Below are 6,000 nucleotides of genomic sequence, written 5' to 3' on the forward strand. Positions count from 1 at the left end.
CCTGAGGACTGAGCTTAACACTGCAACTTTCTCTATTTTCACTCTTTAATAATATTGTACTAACAACAAATACCATCTTGCACTATTAATCAATCTCTCTCTCTCTCTCTCTCTCTCTCTCTCTCTCTCTCTGTCATGACCAATATGCAATAACTTGTTAGAACCTATTAAACACACTTGCCAAATTCAAATAAAAGAAACAATTAGTAAATCTTTAAATATAAAGTCACTCAAATTATACTCATCTAAGCTGTTCTTAATACATTACTAGTCAGTGATATTTAAGTGATTATTCATGTGCAGATCTCTTCAAGTTAAAAACACAAAGGAAACTGCATCTGAGTTGCAATGTAGCAAAAATGTGAAGGTAATTTTCTGATCTACCAAGAAAGAAAAATGGTAGAGAAATGAGTCTAGGTATCATGCAATAGACCTGCTCATATAATCTCATAAGCCATCTGATCCTAATACTATAAACTCTGCATCTGAGCCAAGATTTACTTAATAAATATCAGGGTATGCAACAACTAAATCATTGTTGAGCCGTACCCTAGAAGATAAAGAATTCAAAGTTGTCACAATTCATCTAAAGTTGTAATTGAGGAATAAGGAAAACACACTCATCCACCAAGAAGCTATCGGTGCAGCAATCTTTTCTAAAATGGTGACACCAAATAGAAATGGAAGCTAAAAAATATTCACATTAAATAGTCAAAATGCTAAAGACTGATATATTGAGGAAGAGTTCATAGCATTATCTCCTATTCTATTTGATCCTTCTCCCTCTTTTCATAGTCTGCTCTCCTTGTTAAAACTACTATGTCAAAATCAATATGTAAGCAGTGAATTATTAGTAAGGAATATAGCAACATTTCTAGATATGGTTCAGATAATATTAAACCGATTAAAACACTCATTAAACCGACTATGCCGGCAAACATAATAACAGTAGAGATATAGTTTGTCAAAGTTCTTGTATCGAGACTTCGGAAGATCCATTCTCATTCCTTCAATCATGTCTTTGAATGGATGTGTTGAAGCAAGAAAAAAATTGGAAAAATAAGTCCTCAAAGCTAGCTTGAGATGTGAACTTTGTTGTGGATGAAAGAATATAATGCAAGTAGAGTTAATCCTCATATATACAACAACAAATCTAATCTCACAAAACCATAATAAACATTTCACCAACCAACCATAATCCTATATGACTGAAACCAATAATATAACCCCTATATATATACACACACTCGTCTCCACCAATCTAACACACTCATTCCAATCATCACACAACATAATTCTTCAAAGAGTGTATCTATCTCTAAACACTAAAGGCTAATAATTGAATAAGCAAATGAATATAAAAAGATAAAGAAGCAAGGGGTAACAGGATTGTACCTTGTCTTGCTAGTGTTTTGCTGCACCATCATTCAAGCATTTTCACAAAACACCTGCAGCATCCCAAAAACCAGCACAAAAAGTAGCAACATCACCACCAAAGGCAACTACAAAAAAAGCACCGTCACCAACGCCATTAGTGCCAACACTGCCATAGTCACCAGACTCATAAGATGCAGCATGATGCACCACTATTCCGTGGTACATCTTGTGCTTAATTGAGTGGATTTTATCCACTATTCTCATACTTGTTCATGTAAATTGCATGTTTTACGTTTTCCTTTCCGATTTTGTGCTATGATTAAAAATATTCTTCTTTGGCCTTAAATTTGCTGTTTAATCCCATCTTATTACCATTTGATGCCTTGATATGTGTGTTAAGTGTTTTCAGGATTTACAAAGTAGGAATGGCTTAGAGGATGGAAAGGAAGTATGCAAAAGTGGAAGGAATACAAGAAACTGAAGGAATTGCTAATGCTGTCAGCCCTGACCTCTTGGTACTAAATCGATCATAACTTGAGCTACAAAGGTCCAAATGAGGTGGTTCTAGTTGCATTAGAAAGCTAACATCCGAGGCTTCGCAATGATATATAATTTGCTATAGCTGCCCCCGAAGATAGGTGACGCGCACGCGTGGATCATGCGCACGCGTGACCTGGAGAAAAGTTAATCCATGCGTACGCGTGGACGACGCGTTCGCGTGATAGTGCCGCGTGATGGACGTATCAGAAATCGCTGGGGGCGATTTCTGGGCTATTTTTAACCCAGTTTTTGGCCCAGAAAACACAGATTAGAGGCTATAAGTTGGGGGAATCAATTCATTCAATCCTTTCCTCTCTCTAGGTTTTAGGATTTAGGATTTGGTTTATCTCTTCTTTATTCCAGGTTCAATGTTCCTTTAATTTATGTTCTCTTCTACTTTTATTTATTCTATTACTTTAGTTTATTTATTTTCCCAAATTGGTTTATGAATTCCTATGTTTAATTTGATTTTCCATTTAATATAAATTGAGGTATTTCAGATTTATAATTGCTTCCTTCTATTTATGATATAAATAATTTGGATTTTTTCCCTTTTGGCTTTGGTTGAGTAATTGGTGACACTTGAGTTGTCAAACTCAGCTGTTGATTGAAAATTGGAATTTGCTGATTGATTTGGATCCATCTAAAGCTAGTCTTTCCATAGGAGTTGACTAGGACTTGAGGAATCAAATTGATTAGTCCACTTGACTTTCCTTTATTTAGTAAGGGTTAACTAAGTGGGAGCAATAAACAATTCTCATCACACCTGATAAGGATAAATAGGATGGGATTTCAGTTCTTATATCTTGCAATGGTTTTCATGATAATTAATTTACTTTATTGCCAATTTATTTTCCTGTTGCCTATTTCAAAAACCCAAAAAGATACTTTTCCATAGCCAATAATAAATCATACTTCCCTGCAATTTCTTGAGAGACGATCCGAGGTTTAAATATTTTGGTTATAAATTTTATTGGGTTTACTTTAGTGACAAACAATTATTTTTGTACGAAAGGATTCTTTGTTGGTTTAGAAACTATACTTACAACGGGAATTTATTTGTGAATTTCTCTACTAGCAAAAGTCCTCTCGTCAAAAATGGCGCCGTTGCCGGGAAATTGCAAACGTGTGCCTTATTATTGGTTATTGTAAATATTTGCTTTTTTGTTTCTTTGTTAGTGTTTCTAGTTTTAGGAGTTTATTTTCATTAATTTTTTATTAGTTTTTATTTTCTTTAGCTACTATGAATTCTCACCCCTCTGGATTCAAGTTTGGTTCCAATGTTGTTGTAAGGAATGGAAGTTATAATGAGAACAGGTATCAAGATTGGAAAAATCAAAGATGGGAGAAACCATAAGGATTTGATCAACCCTCTTGGCAACAACCCCCTCCAATGCGCTATAACCGACAACCATTATATGATGCATACCAAGACAATAGTTATGGTGGACCTTTTCGTGACAACCAACCTCTACCAAATTACTATGGTCAAGAGCCATTCCAGGGTGCATATCAAGATGATGAATATGGTGGATCCCCTTGTAGTTACCAATAAGCCCCGCCATATGCTGATGAACCACCTCCTCAACATAGCTTTGAACCACCATACTCACAAGCCACCTACAACCATTCACCTCCATATGATCCTAATCCTTATCCACCACACCAACCACCATATGAACCACACCCGAAACCACCACCTTAATATTCACCATCTCTATATCCTTATCAAGAAGAACCAACTCCGTATTATGAGCCCTCTCTCCTAACAAATGAACCCTCCTATCCACTCCAACCTCCATTGGATAACAACACACTCATCTCTAACATCATTGGTCTCAGCTCTACACTCCAAAATCTTATCTCCCACATAAACCAACCCTCTACCTCTAATATTCAACCATCAAATTCTAGTGCACTTCCTTTTCAACCACATAATGATCTTCCCATCCCATCACCACCCTCCATAGAAGAGCACCCACATCCATCAATCCAAGAGCAAGGTGATCCCAGCTATGCTATTGACAAGGAACAAGAGAAAAGGGATCGTCTTCGCAAATTCATACTTCATAAAAAGCTAGAGGAGGCCCTACAGATGGAGACAGTGGATACCCTTGAAGTCGAAGGAGTGGTTAAAGAATTAGTGAAGGAAGACATCAAGGAAGAGTCTGATTTTGTCTTAGAGCAAGAGGAGGCCCAAAATGTGGAGATAGGAGAGACCCTTGAAGATGAAGGAGTAGTTGAAGGGAGTTGTCATGGAAAGGAAATCATCAAGGATGAGTACGATTTTATACTAAAAGAAATAGAAAAAGCAGCAATTATTGAAGAGGAAGAAGCGGTTGTAGAATTTGGAGATGCAGAACCTCCATGGGAAAGTCCAGTCATAGAGCCTCTTTCTAAGGTGTTTGAAATTGATGTTGAGGAGGGTGTACAACCTCCAAGGCATAGCCTGGTTGAAGACTTTGAAGAGGTTGATCAAGAGATGGACTCAATCATTGATGAATCCTTATCTACAATTGAATCCTCTCCCATTGGACTTGACATGAAGATTAAAGAAGAAGAAGTACAACCTTCCATACCCTTGGAAAGCAATGAAGAGGAGATTGAATTGAAAGAAAGCTACCAAGAGGAAGAGGTTGAAATTGAAGAAGCTTACAAGGAGGTGGAAGAATTCAAAGAAGAGCACAAGGGTGTGGAGCTTGCAAGATCATTAGAAACACCTCTCCCAAAGCCATTACCATCCAATACAACATTCAAGTGGGTAAAATTCTTATCCTTGACCTTTACTTTCCCACTTGAATATGGTTTACTTGAGACAGATGGTTAACTTAGAGCTCTTTGTGGCATTAAGAGTAAAAAGGAGATGGGTAGTGGTTGGCAACACAATCCTAGATTCATTGTGGTTGGGAGCTCAAAATCTAAATGCAAGGGTTGGTGTAAAGCTCGAATGAATGGGTCTAGGAAGCTGTTTGGATGCCTTAGTGAGAATTCTGATTGCTTACCACCCGGATGGAATCATCATGTTGCACTTGAAGACGGGTGCAGAAACAAGATTTGGGATCCAGGCATACATGAGGATCGACTTTCTCAAGGCTTGTGAAGAACTCCATCAAAGCTTGGGGAATGTATCTGGAATTGATAGAGAATGTTGGAAGTCCAAGCATTGGTGGAAGTTTCAAGACGAGTTCAAGCACAAGCCACCATGACAAAGAGCTCACCAAATGTCCAACTTAAAGACTTTAACTAAAAGTTCTAGGTGGGAGACAACCCACCATGGTATATTCTTTCTTTTTTGTTCTTAGTTTTCTTTTATTTTATTTTTATTCGTGTTCATTCATAATTTCTGTATAGTCATCTGCATTTTGCATTTTGCATTCTGTATTTAAAAAAAGGGGGATCGACGCGTAAGCGTCAACGACGCGCACGCGTCGTATGTGTCTGCGCAACTAGACAGAGAGTTGCGCGAGAAACGCGCGGGAGGGGTGCATGAAGCACAGGCCACCCCACGCTTATGTGTACCTCATGCATACGCGTCCCCTGCAGAAAGTGCAACCCACGCGTAAGCGTCAGCGACGCGTACGTTTAGGGATGAAAATCGGCGTAAAGAGCATATGAACAGAGAGTTGTGCTACCTTTGCGATGGAACTGTGCTAGAGGCACAAAATCACCCACGTGTACGCGTCAGGAATGCGTACACATCATTTCGCTTTCAGACCACCCACGTGTACGCGTGGGCGACGCTTACGCGTCAAACGGCCAACTCAGTGTCCACGCGTACGCGTCGCTCCCCGTTTTTAAATTCTTACTCTTTTCTTCTATCATTTCTCCCTCTTTCTTCCTCCTTTCTTACTTTCTTCTTCTTAATCTCTTTAACTTCTCATCCCTCTTCACTTTCATTCTATTTTACTTAATTTATTTGCATACTTTCATTCATTGAATTTTAATTTTGTGCATGTTTTTATTGGTGTTCAATTTTCTTATTCAACTGTTGTATCTTTTCTGATATTATTCTGGTGCTTCATGACTTGTTTTATTCTGATTGGGTATTATGATTCATAAGTCAATGCTATTCTTTTATGATAC

This window comes from Arachis hypogaea, chromosome 15 (genome assembly GCF_003086295.3).
Source record: "Arachis hypogaea cultivar Tifrunner chromosome 15, arahy.Tifrunner.gnm2.J5K5, whole genome shotgun sequence".
NCBI lineage: Eukaryota > Viridiplantae > Streptophyta > Magnoliopsida > Fabales > Fabaceae > Arachis > Arachis hypogaea.